Source organism: Phyllobates terribilis, unplaced genomic scaffold (assembly GCF_046119375.1).
Source record: "Phyllobates terribilis strain yellow unplaced genomic scaffold, ASM4611937v1 Scaffold_5__5_contigs__length_657084704, whole genome shotgun sequence".
NCBI classification, from domain to species: domain Eukaryota; kingdom Metazoa; phylum Chordata; class Amphibia; order Anura; family Dendrobatidae; genus Phyllobates; species Phyllobates terribilis.
In genome coordinates, this window is record NW_027362765.1 from 8404828 (window position 1) to 8423273 (window position 18446).

At 46.5% G+C, this 18446-nt stretch overlaps 1 protein-coding gene across 1 annotated transcript in view; it reads left to right on the plus strand.

The window, feature by feature from the left end:
• The first annotated feature begins 276 nt into the window (after positions 1 to 276).
• The window catches only part of LOC141271738 (uncharacterized), a 96318-nt gene continuing 78148 nt past the window's right edge, over positions 277 to 18446 (plus strand). Inside the window, exon 1 of the mRNA XM_073681833.1 lies at positions 277 to 361. The gene's annotated coding sequence lies outside the window, so the exon portion shown is untranslated. The remainder of the gene's footprint in view (positions 362 to 18446) is intronic.

Sequence of the window (18446 nt, forward strand, 5' to 3'; positions counted from 1 at the left end):
ACACGGCTCTGCTCCGTACACCTCGTACACACGCGGCTCCGCTCCGTACACCTCGTACACACGCGGCTCCGCTCCGTACACCTCGTACACACACGGCTCCGCTCCGTACACCTCGTACACACGCGGCTCTGCTCCGTACACCTCGTACACACGCGGCTCTGCTACATCCACACTGTAAACCCCTCCTGACCCCACACATAAACTTCAGCTCATCCAGCACCATGACAACCAGCACAGCAGAGTCCTGCATCCACTGAGGCCCCTGATCATGTGACCCCTGACTCCTCCCCTCCTGTGACCTCATCACAGCTCCTGTGCGCACAGAGCAGCCATATATGTGGTGGGGGCTCTGCAGGTGGAGGTATGTGGAGACCCCATTACTGGGCGCAGGGGGCATTAACCCCTTCAGCACCGAGACTCTTTTGGGGTCTTGTGTTGCCCCTTTATAAGAATCATGAGGTTTTTGTTCTGTTTCCTGTAATAGATACATACGACCCAACTATGGAGACAGGAAGGGAGGCAACGTATTGTTCTCATAGTACAGGACCCCTTTACTGCCCCACAGTGTAATGCCCCCATTATGCCCCTTATGCAGGATGTATGATGCCCCCACATTGTAATGCCCCCATTATGCCCCTTATGCAGAATGTATGATGCCCCCCCACAGTGTAATGCCCCCATTATGCCCCTTATGCAGGATGTATGATGCCCCCACAGTGTAATGCCCCCATTATACCCCTTATGCAGGATGTATGATGCCCCCACACAGTGTAATGCCCCCATTATGCCTCTTATGCAGGATGTATGATGCCCCCCACACAGTGTAATGCCCCCATTATGCCCCTTATGAAGTATGTATGATGCCCCCACACAGTGTAATGCCCCCATTATGCCCCTTATGCAGGATGTATGATGCCCTCACACAGTGTAATGCCCCCGTTATGCCCCTTATGCAGGATGTATGATGCCCCCATTATGCCCCTTATGCAGGATGTATGATGCCCCCACACAGTGTAATGCCCCCATTATGCCCCTTATGCAGGATGTATGATGCCCTCACATAGTGTAATGCCCCCATTATGCCCCTTATGCAGGATGTATGATGCCCCCACACAGTGTAATGCCCCCATTATGCCCCTTATGCAGGATGTATGATGCCCCCCACAGTGTAATGCCCCTTATGCAGGATGTATGATGCCCCCATTATGCCCCTTATGAAGTATGTATGATGCCCCCACACAGTGTAATGCCCCCATTATGCCCCTTATGCAGGATGTATGATGCCCTCACACAGTGTAATGCCCCCATTATGCCCCTTATGCAGGATGTATGATGCCCTCACACAGTGTAATGCCCCCGTTATGCCCCTTATGCAGGATGTATGATGCCCCCATTATGCCCCTTATGCAGGATGTATGATGTCCCCACACAGTGTAATGCCCCCATTATGCCCCTTATGCAGGATGTATGATGCCCCCACACAGTGTAATGCCCCCATTATGCCCCTTATGCAGGATGTATGATGCCCCCACACAGTGTAATGCCCCCGTTATGCCCCTTATGCAGTATGTATGATGCCCCCACACAGTGTAATGCCCCCATTATGCCCCTTATGCAGGATGTATGATGCCCCCACACAGTGCAATGCCCCCATTATGCCCCTTATGCAGGATGTATGATGCCCCCACACAGTGTAATGCCCCCATTATGCCCCTTATGCAGGATGTATGATGTCCCCACACAGTGTAATGCCCCCATTATGCCCCTTATGCAGGATGTATGATGCCCCCACACAGTGTAATGCCCCCATTATGCCCCTTATGCAGGATGTATGATGCCCCCACACAGTGTGATGCCCCCATTATGCCCCTTATGCAGGATGTATGATGCCCCCACAGTGTAATGCCCCCATTATGCCCCTTATGCAGAATGTATGATGCCCCCCCACAGTGTAATGCCCCCATTATGCCCCTTATGCAGGATGTATGATGCCCCCACACAGTGTAATGCCCCCATTATGCCCCTTATGCAGGATGTATGATGTCCCCACACAGTGTAATGCCCCCATTATGCCCCTTATGCAGGATGTATGATGCCCCCCCACAGTGTAATGCCCCCATTATGCCCCTTATGCAGGATGTATGATGCCCCCACACAGTGTGATGCCCCCATTATGCCCCTTATGCAGGATGTATGATGCCCCCACAGTGTAATGCCCCCATTATGCCCCTTATGCAGAATGTATGATGCCCCCCCACAGTGTAATGCCCCCATTATGCCCCTTATGCAGGATGTATGATGCCCCCACACAGTGTAATGCCCCCATTATGCCTCTTATGCAGGATGTATGATGCCCCCCACACAGTGTAATGCCCCCATTATGCCCCTTATGAAGTATGTATGATGCCCCCACACAGTGTAATGCCCCCATTATGCCCCTTATGCAGGATGTATGATGCCCTCACACAGTGTAATGCCCCCGTTATGCCCCTTATGCAGGATGTATGATGCCCCCATTATGCCCCTTATGCAGGATGTATGATGCCCCCACACAGTGTAATGCCCCCATTATGCCCCTTATGCAGGATGTATGATGCCCTCACACAGTGTAATGCCCCCATTATGCCCCTTATGCAGGATGTATGATGCCCCCACACAGTGTAATGCCCCCATTATGCCCCTTATGCAGGATGTATGATGCCCCCCACAGTGTAATGCCCCTTATGCAGGATGTATGATGCCCCCATTATGCCCCTTATGAAGTATGTATGATGCCCCCACACAGTGTAATGCCCCCATTATGCCCCTTATGCAGGATGTATGATGCCCTCACACAGTGTAATGCCCCCATTATGCCCCTTATGCAGGATGTATGATGCCCTCACACAGTGTAATGCCCCCGTTATGCCCCTTATGCAGGATGTATGATGCCCTCATTATGCCCCTTATGCAGGATGTATGATGCCCCCACACAGTGTAATGCCCCCATTATGCCCCTTATGCAGGATGTATGATGCCCCCACACAGTGTAATGCCCCCATTATGCCCCTTATGCAGGATGTATGATGCCCCCACACAGTGTAATGCCCCCGTTATGCCCCTTATGCAGTATGTATGATGCCCCCACACAGTGTAATGCCCCCATTATGCCCCTTATGCAGGATGTATGATGCCCCCACACAGTGCAATGCCCCCATTATGCCCCTTATGCAGGATGTATGATGCCCCCACACAGTGTAATGCCCCCATTATGCCCCTTATGCAGGATGTATGATGTCCCCACACAGTGTAATGCCCCCATTATGCCCCTTATGCAGGATGTATGATGCCCCCACACAGTGTAATGCCCCCATTATGCCCCTTATGCAGGATGTATGATGCCCCCACACAGTGTGATGCCCCCATTATGCCCCTTATGCAGGATGTATGATGCCCCCCCACAGTGTAATGCCCCCATTATGCCCCTTATGCCGGATGTGTGATGCCCCCCACAGTGTAATGCCCCCATTATGCCCCTTATGCAGGATGTATGATGCCCCCCACAGTGTAATGCCCCCATTATGCCCCTTACACAGTATGTATGATGCCCCCACACAGTGTAATGCCCCTATTATGCCCCTTATGCAGGATGTATGATTCCCCACACAGTGTAATCCCCCCATCATACCCCTTATGCAGTATGTATGATGCCCTCACACAGTGTAATGCCCCCATTATGCCCCTTATGCAGGATGTATGATGCCCCCACACAGTGTAATGCCCCCATTATGCCCCTTCTGCAGGATGTATGATGCCCCCACACAGTGTAATGCCCCCATTATGCCCCTTATGCAGGATGTATGATGCCCCCACACAGTGTAATGCCCCCATTATGCCCCTTATGCAGGATGTATGATGCCCCCCACAGTGTAATGCCCCTTATGCAGGATGTATGATGCCCCCATTATGCCCCTTATGCAGTATGTGTAATGCCCCCATTATGCCCCTTATGCAGTATGTGTAATGCCCCCATTATGCCCCTTATGCAGTATGTATGATGCCCCCCCCACAGTGTAATGCCCCCATTATGCTCCTTATGCAGAATGTATGATGCCCCCCACAGTGTAATCCCCCCCATCATACCCCTTATGCAGTATGTATGATGCCCCCATTATGCCCCTTATGCAGTATGTATGATGCCCCCCACAGTGTAATGCCCCGATTATGCCCCTTATGCAGGATGTATGATGCCCCCTTTATGCCCCTTATGCAGGATGTATGATGCCCCCACACAGTGTAATCCCCCCATTATACCCCTTATGCAGTATGTATAATGCCCCCATTATGCCCCTTATGCAGTATGTATGATGCCCCCCCCCACAGTGTAATGCCCCCATTATGCCCCTTATGCAGGATGTATGATGCCCCCACAAAGTGTAATGCCCCCATTATGCCCCTTATGCAGTTTGTATGATGCCCCCATTATGCCCTTTATGCAGTATGTATAATGCCCCCATTATGCCCCTTATGCAGTATGTATGATGCCCCCACACAGTGTAATCCCCCCATTATACCCCTTATGCAGTATGTATAATGCCCCCTTTATGCCCCTTATGCAGTATGTATGATGCCCCCACACAGTGTAATGCCCCCATTATGCCCCTCATGCAGTATGTATGATGCCCCCACACAGTGTAATGCCCCCATTATGCCCCTCATGCAGTATGTATGATGCCCCCACACAGTGTAATGCCCCCATTATGCCCCTTATGCAGTATGTATGATGCCCTCACACAGTGTAATGCCCCCGTTATGCCCCTTATGCAGGATGTATGATGCCCCCATTATGCCCCTTATGCAGGATGTATGATGCCCCCACACAGTGTAATGCCCCCATTATGCCCCTTATGCAGGATGTATGATGCCCTCACACAGTGTAATGCCCCCATTATGCCCCTTATGCAGGATGTATGATGCCCCCACACAGTGTAATGCCCCCATTATGCCCCTTATGCAGGATGTATGATGCCCCCCACAGTGTAATGCCCCTTATGCAGGATGTATGATGCCCCCATTATGCCCCTTATGAAGTATGTATGATGCCCCCACACAGTGTAATGCCCCCATTATGCCCCTTATGCAGGATGTATGATGCCCTCACACAGTGTAATGCCCCCATTATGCCCCTTATGCAGGATGTATGATGCCCTCACACAGTGTAATGCCCCCGTTATGCCCCTTATGCAGGATGTATGATGCCCCCATTATGCCCCTTATGCAGGATGTATGATGCCCCCACACAGTGTAATGCCCCCATTATGCCCCTTATGCAGGATGTATGATGCCCCCACACAGTGTAATGCCCCCATTATGCCCCTTATGCAGGATGTATGATGCCCCCACACAGTGTAATGCCCCCGTTATGCCCCTTATGCAGTATGTATGATGCCCCCACACAGTGTAATGCCCCCATTATGCCCCTTATGCAGGATGTATGATGCCCCCACACAGTGCAATGCCCCCATTATGCCCCTTATGCAGGATGTATGATGCCCCCACACAGTGTAATGCCCCCATTATGCCCCTTATGCAGGATGTATGATGTCCCCACACAGTGTAATGCCCCCATTATGCCCCTTATGCAGGATGTATGATGCCCCCACACAGTGTAATGCCCCCATTATGCCCCTTATGCAGGATGTATGATGCCCCCACACAGTGTGATGCCCCCATTATGCCCCTTATGCAGGATGTATGATGCCTCCCCACAGTGTAATGCCCCCATTATGCCCCTTATGCCGGATGTGTGATGCCCCCCACAGTGTAATGCCCCCATTATGCCCCTTATGCAGGATGTATGATGCCCCCCACAGTGTAATGCCCCCATTATGCCCCTTACACAGTATGTATGATGCCCCCACACAGTGTAATGCCCCTATTATGCCCCTTATGCAGGATGTATGATTCCCCACACAGTGTAATCCCCCCATCATACCCCTTATGCAGTATGTATGATGCCCTCACACAGTGTAATGCCCCCATTATGCCCCTTATGCAGGATGTATGATGCCCCCACACAGTGTAATGCCCCCATTATGCCCCTTCTGCAGGATGTATGATGCCCCCACACAGTGTAATGCCCCCATTATGCCCCTTATGCAGGATGTATGATGCCCCCACACAGTGTAATGCCCCCATTATGCCCCTTATGCAGGATGTATGATGCCCCCCACAGTGTAATGCCCCTTATGCAGGATGTATGATGCCCCCATTATGCCCCTTATGCAGTATGTGTAATGCCCCCATTATGCCCCTTATGCAGTATGTGTAATGCCCCCATTATGCCCCTTATGCAGTATGTATGATGCCCCCCCCACAGTGTAATGCCCCCATTATGCTCCTTATGCAGAATGTATGATGCCCCCCACAGTGTAATCCCCCCCATCATACCCCTTATGCAGTATGTATGATGCCCCCATTATGCCCCTTATGCAGTATGTATGATGCCCCCCACAGTGTAATGCCCCGATTATGCCCCTTATGCAGGATGTATGATGCCCCCTTTATGCCCCTTATGCAGGATGTATGATGCCCCCACACAGTGTAATCCCCCCATTATACCCCTTATGCAGTATGTATAATGCCCCTTATGCAGTATGTATGATGCCCCCCCCACAGTGTAATGCCCCCATTATGCCCCTTATGCAGGATGTATGATGCCCCCACAAAGTGTAATGCCCCCATTATGCCCCTTATGCAGTTTGTATGATGCCCCCATTATGCCCTTTATGCAGTATGTATAATGCCCCCATTATGCCCCTTATGCAGTATGTATGATGCCCCCACACAGTGTAATCCCCCCATTATACCCCTTATGCAGTATGTATAATGCCCCCTTTATGCCCCTTATGCAGTATGTATGATGCCCCCACACAGTGTAATGCCCCCATTATGCCCCTCATGCAGTATGTATGATGCCCCCACACAGTGTAATGCCCCCATTATGCCCCTTATGCAGTATGTATGATGCCCCCACACAGTGTAATGCCCCCATTATGCCCCTTATGCAGTATGTATGATGCCCCCACACAGTGTAATGCCCCCATTATGCCCCTTATGCAGTATGTATGATGCCCCTACACAGTGTAATGCCCCCATTATGGCTCTTATGTAGTATGTATGATGCCCCCACACAGTGTAATGCCCCTTATGCAGTGTGTATGATGTCCCCACACAGTGTAATGCCCCCATTATGCCCCTTATGCAGGATGTATGATGCCCCCACACAGTGTAATGCCCCCATTATGCCCCTGTAATCAGGTGACAGGATACAACACACAGGTAAACAGAAACCCTTTAATCGTATGTTACTTTACTGACAAGGATGTTGGTCCGGACACATATAGGCCATTATGGTCTCCGGCGTGGAACACATAACTACGGTCATGAGCAGTCACGGGTACGAGTGGCGCGGCGGCAATCAGTTTATTTGGTGTTTCAGTGTAAAGCGCGTCACTTCTGGACATTCACACTAGGGGGTGGATATTATTGTAGACAGACTGCATTCCATATATCCTATGACAATTCACCTCTAGGAATGGGAATAGGTCTCCTAGTCTGGGGAGGGGTTTTGGATGAAGTGGGATATTTATACATGGACACCTGGCTATTAGACACACTATGCTGAACATTATGAATTATCATCCCTGTATCAAGCCTCCTGATGAAGCTGTTGGGGAAACGCATCGAGGCGGATTATTGAACCGTTCTCTGATGACTATCATACCCTTTCCTTTATATATACCTGGAGACATATCTGATCCTATTTAATTTATCAGTGTATTTTTTATATGTATATCAGCATTAACTAGAGCTTCTGAGGTACAGCCACCAGTGACCGGGGGCACCATTGTTGAGGGTGCTAACCTCCGCAGCTAGGCAGTATCCGCTTTGTTTAGGTATGGGGTAGGGTAAGGTAGTGACTGTATCAATTATTCAGCAGCATCATTGTTTACATCTGTTTATATACAACCATAGAAAGCCATTGAGCTTGTAATTTTGCTAGCTTTAAGTATATATATATATATATTAGTTCAGTTTTCAATGCATATATTTAAAAAGGGTTTAATATTTTATTTTAGGGGGGTTTTCCCACAGTATGGCCCCCTACACACACAACATGGTACCATCCACCCCACAACTAATGAATGAATACTCACTGAGCCCCATTCTTGGTGCAGATACTAATGAACCCAGGATCTATGAGATATTATTTACCACACAATAGTTGGCAGGGGCGTATCATTCATAACGGAAGCCCTTGCGGCCTGTATGGTGCCCATGAATTGAGACGGCTCAGCACCGAGCACACTCTCCTTACCCATCATCACAATTTCAGTGATATCCACATTCCTATGATGGGGATACCATTGAATAGAATAGTAAATCAGGGAGTTGAAAGCTCGCCGATCCACCATTCAGCCTTCACCTGTGAGTCTGAGGCTCCGTGCAGTGCAGGTGCAATGGCGTCAGTACATCACGGCTGTAGTATGGAGCCTCAGTACTCACACTGCACAGACCGGAGCAGCGCATCTCAGGAAAGGGGTTGGTTGAATAGTGTGTGTGTTTTTTTTTTTTTATATATCAGTAATTGTGGGGGCATCATACTGTGTGGGAGCCCTCATTCTGGGCTAGATGGGCACACATGAGAATAATATCCTGGTGATGAGTCAGATAAGGATAAGTGAGAAATACAGACATTCAGTCCATCTGGTTGCAGACTTGAATTGATATGGTGTTGTGTGCAGGAGGGAGACATCAAATAGTATGTTCTGAAGGAAAGCAAAGATATAATGGCAGTGGGAATCTGGATTCCAGGCAGGGAGCATAGTGGAGACAAAGAGCAGGATAAGGTCCTTATCTCAGGCCAGGATGCTTGCTTAGATGGTACAGAACTTTGCCCTGAGTGAACAGTAGGTCTAATTAAAGGAGATTAACCCCATTACGTTCAGTGACGGGGATAGCCCGTCATGGCCGGGTGCTAGTTCGCGCACCAGGATGAGTTATCCCCTCACAGCATGGTCTCACAAGTATTCTACAAAGGTATAATGTACTGCAATGCTAGTGCATTACAATACATTATACCTGTGAAAAAAGTGAATTTACCTTATCGGGACTAAGTAAAAAAAATGTTAAAAAATAATAGCAAAATATATTACACTAATAAATACACATTTTTATGTAAAAAAAAAATAAACAAAAAGAGTAAACATATTTGGTATCGCTGTGTCCAGAATGACCAGTGTCACACTAGTTAACCCCTTCAGTGAATAGCGTAAAAGCCTTTTCATCATACTGCTGGAATAAAATGCGATCAAAAAGACAGATGTAAATAAAAATGGTATCGCTAAAAACGTCATCTTGTCCCGTAAAATTCAAGCTGCCATACAGCTCCATCAGCCGAAAAATTAAAAAGTTACAGCTCTCAGCATACAGCGATGTCAAGATAAAAACTTTTATAGAAAAAATAATTATGTAAAAGCGCAAAAACGTAAAAAAATTACATAAATGAGGTATCTCTATAATCGTACTGACCCGAAGAATAAAGCTGCCTTATCAGTTTTACCACACAAGTAACGACAAAAAAAACAATTCCTGAATTGTTGGTTTTAGTTCATTCTGCCTCCCCAAAAATCTGAATAGAAAGCAATAAAAAAATGTAATTTTCCCGAAAATTTTACCAATAAAAACATTAACTTGTCCCGCGAAAAACAAGCCCCTACATGACTCTGTCGGCAGAAATATGGAAAAATTATAGCTCTCAAAATATGGCAATGCAAAGACTAGTTTTTGCAAAAAAAAACATTTTTTAGTGTGTGACAGCAGCCAATCATAAAACCCAATATAAGTCTGGTATCACTGTAATCACACCGACCAAAGAATAAAGTTGCCTAATTACTTACACTGCACAAGGAACAGCGTAAATAAAACCAATTATTCACCTGCTGTTGATTTGTTCATTCTGCCTCCCAAAGATCTCATTAAGGCTCAGTCATTCATTTATCCGGCACTCTGCGCTGAGCGCTTACACCGGGGTTTCCGTGTAAATCTCTGAAATAAATGATTCAGACTGAACCCCCGGTGGAAGATTCCCTGTAATGAGGCAAATGGAGGCACTGTGGACGTCGTCTGACCTATGATTTGGCGGTGTCCTTCTTTTTAGCCGTAGATAAAAGCGCGGTCAGCCACAGTTTTGTGCACCTCTGAAAAGAAGGACAACGCTGAATAGAAAAAAAATGCAGTAATTCCCCAGACGGAGTCCAGAGTAACTCTGCTGCCTCATCTCATTATAGTGAATGGATCTCTCGGGGATTTCATCTGAATAACATCATTCTGAGATTTAGATGGAAACACCAAAGTAAGTGCTCAGTGTAGAGCGCTGGATAAATGTGATCCAAAATGTTATGTAAAATATTCCCAATTAAAGCTTCACCTAAAAAGCCCCCACTCAGGTACGTCATGTGTTAATGGAATTATAGGGGGCTTCCACGTTACTGGTAGTACAAAGGCTCTGGAGAAGCAAAATGGCTTCTCGCCCCCCTCCCCTCGCCAAAAGAAATTCAGCAAATTCTGCGCTCCCAAATCCCCCCTCCCTTCTGAGCACCACAGTGTGTCTTAACCTCATTTAGCGTCCACGTGTTTGGCAGGGGTATGATTTCCAAAATGGGGTCACTTGACGGGGGATTCTGCCCTTTTAGCACTTAGGGGCTCTGTATATGGAGTCCGCAAACTATTTTAGGACAATCTGCCCTCCAGCAGGCAAATAGCTCTCTGTCCCTCCCGAGTCTCACTGTGTGGCTAAGCAGTACTGTACAGCCACATATGAGGTATTGCCACGTTGAGCAGAAATTGTGTGACACATTTTGGTGCCATTTTTTTTTTTACCAATTTCCCCATGCGAAAATGTAAAATCTGGGGCTAAAACAAAATATTTGTGGTAAAAATGTAATTATTTTTTCCTTCACTGCCCAATGGTATAAAATTCTGTGATATACCTGTGGTGTCAATATGATAACTGCACCCTTAGACGAATTCATTGAGAGGTGTAGTTTGTAAAATGGGGTCACTTATGGGGGATTCTGCTGTTTTGGCACCTCAGGGGCTCTGCCAATGTGACATGGCATACTCAAACCATTCCATCAAAATTTGAACTCCAAAATGGCGCTTCTTCCCTTCTGAGTTTTGCACTGTGCCTCAAAGGTAGTTTTCGACCACACATTGTATATTGGTGAACTCAGGAGAAATTGCATAACAACTTTTGAGGTCCATTTTTTCATGTTACCCTTGTGATAGTAAAAAATTTGGGACTAAAAGATCATTTTTGTAGAAAAAAATAGACATTTCATTTTCACAGCTCTACGTTATAAACTTCTGTGAAGCACCTGGGGGTTCAAGGTGTTCACCACACATCTAAATATTCCTTGAGGGGTCTAGTTTCCACAATGGTGTCACTTGTGGTATGTTTCCACTGTTTAGGCACCTCTTTTAGAACATTTGTTTTAACCCCTTAATGAACGCCGATGCGCATTAAAACTGCTGTCGTTAAGGGGCTTTATTCCCTCATTGCCGTTTTAAAACTGCAATTGGGAATAAAGGAATATTGCCACCCGGCGGTGGCAATTCGCGTGGGTGTCAGCTGTATGTGACAGCTGGCACCCTGCAGTATCGGCCCCGAACGGTTTTGCAACCGATCAGGGCCGAGTAAACCCTTAAATACAGCTGTCAATTGCGACAGCAGTATTTAAATTGTTACAAGGGGGTCACAAGACCCCCTTTGTAACCTTGAGACCCCCGTGATGAAAATTGCCGGTCACGATGGTTACCATAGTACCCTGAGGTCATGTGATGACCCCAGGGTACGGTGGCCTTTGAGATCCAGCTATAAGCTGACTACACTACACAAGTACTGCAGTGTATGAGACCAGTGATAAAAATAAAAATTATACATGTCCCACAGTGAAAAAAGAAAAAAACGCACACGTCACAAAAAGCTGTTTCGCCATTCAAAACACAGCGTTTATGATAAAACAAAAATAAACAAAAAAGTACACATAAAATTGGTATCGCCGCGTCCGGAACGGCCCGCTCTATAAAACTGGCACATTATTTATTCCTTATGGCAAACACCATACTGACTCATAAAAAAGTGAATTAAAAGCAATCAAAAAGTTATGTAAAAAAATGGTAAAAGTGAAAACGCCAAACTGCAAAAAACAAGCCCTAGAATAGCGAATTCGGCAAAAAAATAAAAGTTACAGCTCTCAGAATATAGCGACAAAAAAACTAGTATTTTATAAAAAAAAAAAAAACATTTTTACTGTGTGATGGGGGCAAAAGCTTAAAAAATATATATACAGTATATATAAATCTGGTATTGCTGTAATCGCACCGACCCGAAGAATAATCTGCCCTATCACTTTTACCACACAGAAAACGGCGAAAAAATTAAAATAAGAACTATTCTTGTACTGCTGTCTATTTGTTCATTCTACATTACAAAAATCGGAATAAGGCTCAACTCACATTTCTCCTGCGCTCTCCACTGAGAGCTTACGTCTAGGTTTCTGTGTTAATTCCCCAATACCACGATTCAGACCAAACCCCAGACGGACCCACTTACTTATGAGGCTGATGGAGTCACTTTGGACTGGTCTCTGATCCAGGGTGTCCCATTATTTAGGACGTCTTTTTAGCACACAAGTGTGGGCAACCACAGATCTTTGCACGCCTAAAAAGATGGAGACCACCGGAGCAGATGCCAAACAGAGCCCAAAGTGTCTCCATCTGCGTCGTTATGGTGGGTGGGTCTATTGGGGGTTTCGTCTGTATCTCATTTTTGTGGAATTTACACGGAAACCCCACGGTAAGTGCTCAGCGTTGAACACGAATGTGATCCCAGCCTTATTCTGGAAGCGATCAAAAGATTTTATGCGTCCCAAAATGTTACCAATAAAAAACCCTAATTTATCCACACAAAACCAGGCTCAAGTCCGTCATCTGTCACTGAAACTATATGGGGTTCCCACGTTACTGGTAGAACAAACTGAAAAGCGACATGGCTCTCTTCCCCCTCAAATTAAATCCAGTGGATTCTGGTCTCCCAAATCAAAATGCCCCTCCTTCTGAGCCCCACTGTGCCTAAACCCCAATAAGCAGCCACATGTTTGGCATTGTTATAGTGGGAAGAGAGCACTTGACAGTTTACATGCCGCGTATCGCCAGAAGCACAAGCTGGGCACAATGTATGGGGGCGCTACAATATATGGGGGCGCTACACTGTATGGCGGCACATTGTGTGGGCACTAATCTGGCAGTTTTGCAATTCTCCAAAAAAAAAAAAAAGCCTGGCATGGATGTTACAAAATAGTCACTGCAGCCATAGATGAATTCATTGAGAGGTGCAATTTCTACAATGGGGTTACTTTTGGTTTTTTTTCTGTTGTTCTAACACCTTCAGAGGTCTGAAAATGTCGCCCGCAAACTATTCTAGCAAAATCTGTGCTCCAAAAGCCAAATAGCGCTCCTTCCTTCTCAACCCTGACGTGTGGCCTAAAAGTAATTTCTGACGACATAGGGGGCATCACCGCGTTCGGAAGAAATTGTGCAATAAATTATGGGGTCCAGTTTCACCTATTAACCCTTGTGTACCTGAAAATTTGCAGCAAATACAATTATTATATTTTTACAATTAAAATGTCATATTTCCATGTTTCAGTGTTATAAAATTCTGTGAGGCACCTATGAGTTCAAAATACTCACTACACCCCTAGATGAATTCCTTAGGCAGTGAAGCTTCAAATATGGGTTCACCTGGGGGGTGGGGGGTTTCTGCTGTTTTCGCATGTCGGGTGCTTTCCAAATGCGACATGGCATTCACAATTTATTCCAGACAAATAGTTCTTTCCTTTCCTAGCCCTGCCATGTGCCCAGACAGAAATTTTTGACCACATATGCAGTATCATCGTGTTCGGGAGAAGTAGCGTAAGAAATTATGGTGTCCATTTTCACCTATTATTCATTGTGAAAATTACAAATTTGAGGCTAAAACAATATTTTGCTGAAAAAAAAATTAAAATTTTCCATATGATGACCTAATGTTATAAAATTCTGTGTAGTACCTGTGGGTTCAAAATGTGCTCACTACACCCCTGGATAAAATCCTTGAGGGGTCTAGTTTTCAAAATGGGATCACTTGTTGGGGGTTTCCACTGTTTAGGCACATCAGGGGCTCTCCAAACGCGACATGACACCCGCAGACCATTCCATCAAAGTCTGCATTCCAAAATGTCACTCCTTCCTTCTGAGCCCTGCTGGGCGCCCAAACAATAGTTTTCCTCTATATATGGGGTATCAGCGTACTCATATGAGATTGAACAACAAATTTTGGGCTCCAATTTCTCCTGTTACCCTTGTGAAAACAAAAAATTTGGGACTACAATTACATTTTTGTGGAAAAAATAGAATTTTTTATTTTCACTGCTCTACGCTCTAAACTTCTGTGAAGTACCTGGGGGTTAAATGTGATCCCCACATATCTAGATACAGTCCTTGAGGGGTGTAGTTTCCAAAATGGGGGCACTTGTGGGGGGTTTCCATAATTTAGGCACATCAAGGGCTTTCCAAACGCGACATGGTGTCCGCTCTTATTTCCAGACATTTTTGCTTTCAAAAAGTCAAACAATGTTCCTTCCCTTCCGAGCCCTGCCGTGCACCTAGACAGTGGTTTTCCCCCACATATGGGATATCGGCATGCTCAGCAGAAATTGCACAACAAATTTTGTGGTCCATTTTCTATTGTTACCCTTGTGAAAATAAAAAAATGTGGGTCTGAAGTAAAATTTTTGTGAAAAAAGTTAAATGTTTACTTTTTCCTTCCATGTTGCTTCAGTTCATTTGAAGCATGTGACATAATGCTCTGATTTAAGGGCATAAGAATTCAAAGTTTGAAAATTGCAAAATTTTCGCCAAATTTTCATTTTTTTTTTTTTACAAATAAATGCAGATCATATCGAATAAATTTTCACTATCGTGAAGTACAATATGTCACTAAAAACAATCTCAGAATCAGTGGGATCCATTTAAGCGTTCCAGAGATATTGCCTCATAAGGTGACACTGGTCAGAATTGTAAAATTTGGCTTGATCATTAAGGTAAAAATTGGCTCCGTCATTAAGGGGTTAAACAACTCTCCTTAGTTCGATCATACAACATACAAGCCTCTGATTGCTCAGATGATGCACTGTACTTCTGTAGTGCCGTATATTATCCCTGCTCATCAATGTAATACTAACGGCCCCATACACATGAGATAAGTGTTGGCTGAATGGTCATTTGGCAGACAGGTATCTCTTCCATCTTCTCCATACACACAAATATTCCAACTTTCCTGAGGTCTGTATGAGAGAGTCACCTCCAGACTCCTCTAGTGGAGGATTATCTACAGGAAGAACAAACGGATTAGCCTCTGAAATTCAGGATCCCAGATCCTTTTCTGCCCTGACCTCATCTGTCGGGAGGCCCCCAAATACATTATATAGTCAACCAAACCCCCGAAATCAGTGCTTTCATGCAACTTTAGTCTAATGTGTATGTGGATGTTAAAAAGTAACTTATTGGACGCTGCCTCTGGCCCGGCCTAATTGACTTTTGTACATTGCCGACCCAGACACCATTATTGGTCATTTAAGTATCTTAGTAACTAGACAGCCCCATACTATCGAGTACTTGGGGGAGGAGGGGCATTCAGCTGAACTCTGTCACACCTTAGATGCCATGTTTGCTTTAACCCCTCCTTGCACATAGCGTGCTAGAGGAAACTTAATGGTTTTAATTCACTGACGCCAATAGCCTCAGGGAAACATATCTCCCGTCCAGCACTTTACCAGTGACTTTGTCACATATCCCCCTCCCCTGCACAAAGCCGGGGTTTTTGGCACCTTCACTTGCTAAACAGGGAAATCTGGACAGGGCATCTGCATTTCCATGTAGATTCCTGGGCCTGTGCTCTACATGAAAATTAAAGTCTTGGAGTGCTAGGAACCACCTAGTTACCTGGGCATTGATCCCCTTTCTTTCCCTCATCCATCTCAGGGGTGCATGGCCTGTCACTAGCCCGAATTTTCGGCCTAACATATAATATCTTAGGGTCTCAATGGCCCATTTGATGGCCAGGCTCACCTTGTCTACGATGGCATAGTTCTTTTCACAGGAGGAGAGTTTCCTACTCCAGGAATAGGACTGGATGTTCGTCCCCATCTATTTCCTGGGACAACACAGCTCCCAAACCGACCTCGGATGCATCAGTCTGAACCACGAACTCCTTAGTGAAGTCAGGTGCTACTAAGGCTGGCTGCTTACATAGGGCGAGCTTCAACTCCTGGAATGCCATCTCCGCTAGTGTTGAGCAAATTTGTTCGGCATTTCAGTTTCGGGTTCGTGTTCCGGCTTGTTCGCGCCAAAAATTCGGCTCCGCCCATTAACATCCCTGATTTGCCACGCTGTCACGCCAATAACATCTGCATGACAGCGTGGCAAATCAGGGATGTTCATGGGCGGAGCCTATTTTTTGGCGCGAACAAGAAACCCGAAATTGGAATGCCGAAAAAGTTTGCTCAACACTAATCTCCGCTTCAGGGGAACACTTGGCCATCGATATTTTCGTGCCTTTAAGAAGATCAGTCAGGGGGACGGTTATCATGGGGAAATTTGGGATTAATTGCCGATAATACCCCACAATTCCCAGAAATGAATGAACTTGCTTGCGGGCAGTTATGGATAGCCTCCATCTTCTTTACTTGCAGCTTTATTTCGCCCCTTCCGACAACGTAGCCCAAGTATTTTGCCTCTTTCTTCCCAATGGTGCACTTCTTTGGGTTTATCGTAAACCCTGCTTTCCTAAGCACATCCCGTACCAGCCTGGACCTTCTGTAAATGACTTCCTCAATCCTGGCTGAAGATTACGATGTCATCCAGGTAAGCTGCAGCATACTTCTTATGAGAGACTAGGATCCGGTCCATGGCCCTCTGTGAGGTAGCTGGGGCTCCCTGCAGACCGAACGGCATCCTGGTGTACTGAAAGCACCCTTAATGAGTAGAGAAGGCCGTTTTCTCCTTGGCACTTGGGGAAAAGAGAATCTGCCAGCACCCTTTCGTTAGGTCCAGGGTGGTGATATTGAGAGGCTAGGGACAGCCAGATATAAGATCATCGACGCAGGTCATCGGATACGCGTTGAACTTTGACACCTCATACAGCTTCCTGTAATCATTACAGAGCCGTCATTTTTCATCTGGCTTCGGCACCAGGACAATGGGGCTGGACCAACCGCTCTTTGACTCCTTGAATGACGCCCAGGCTCAACATTCTCCTCACCTCTTAAGGAATGCGATACGACATTTGATTCACCCTTACATTAAGCTCTGTCAGGATTTCATGTTCGTCCACCTGTGTACAACCTGGCAGCTATGAAAACAGGTTCTGGTTCCGCTGAAGTAGCTCTCGGCACTATTGCTTCTGGGCCAGTGATAGTGTCTCTGCCACTGTGACATCGTCAACTTGGGCTTCAGGATGGGCCCCCAGGCACGTAGCTTCCACTGGCTCCCTGTCTCGCCAAGGTTTAAGCAGGTTAACGGGGATATACTGGATATGACTTCCTTCTTCCTGGTTGGTGGACCTTGTAGTTGATGTCACTCAATTTTTCCACCACCTCATATGGCCCTTGCCACTTGCCAGGAATTTACTTTCCACCGTAGGGATCAACGCCAACACCCGGTCTCCAGGGCTAACTTGCCTCAGTCTCGCCGACCGATTATAGACCCTTGCCTGGGCCTCTAGGGCTTAAAGGAGGCTTTCTCTTACAATTGGCATGACCCTCACGATCCGGTCTTGCATGTGGGCCACATGCTCGATGATGCTCCAATGGGGTGTTACCTCTGCTTTCCAGGTCTCTTTCGCAATGTCCAGTAGTCCCCGAGGGTGTCGTCCATAAATCAGCTCGAAGGTTGAGAACCCAGTAGAGGCCTGGGGAACTTCCCTAATGGAGAATAGCAGGTAGGGGAGTAGGCAATCCCAGGCTCATCCATCTTTCTCCATGACCTTTTTAAGCATGGACTTTAAGGTCTTGTTAAACCTCTCCACCAGGCCGTCCGTCTGCGGATGGTGCATTGCGTAATCTGTAGAGCCTTACACAACTCCCTCATCACCTTCAACATGAAACGGGTTCCCTGGTCTGTCAGGGTCTCCTTTGGCAGGCCCTCCTGGAGAAGATGTGTACCAGCTCTCGGGCTATGCTCCTAGCAGAAGAGTTTCCCAATGGTACCGTCTTTGGGTACAGTGTTGCATAGTCCAGCACAACCAATATGTATTGGTGACCCCTGGCAGACTTAACTAAGGGCCCTACAAGGTCCATGGC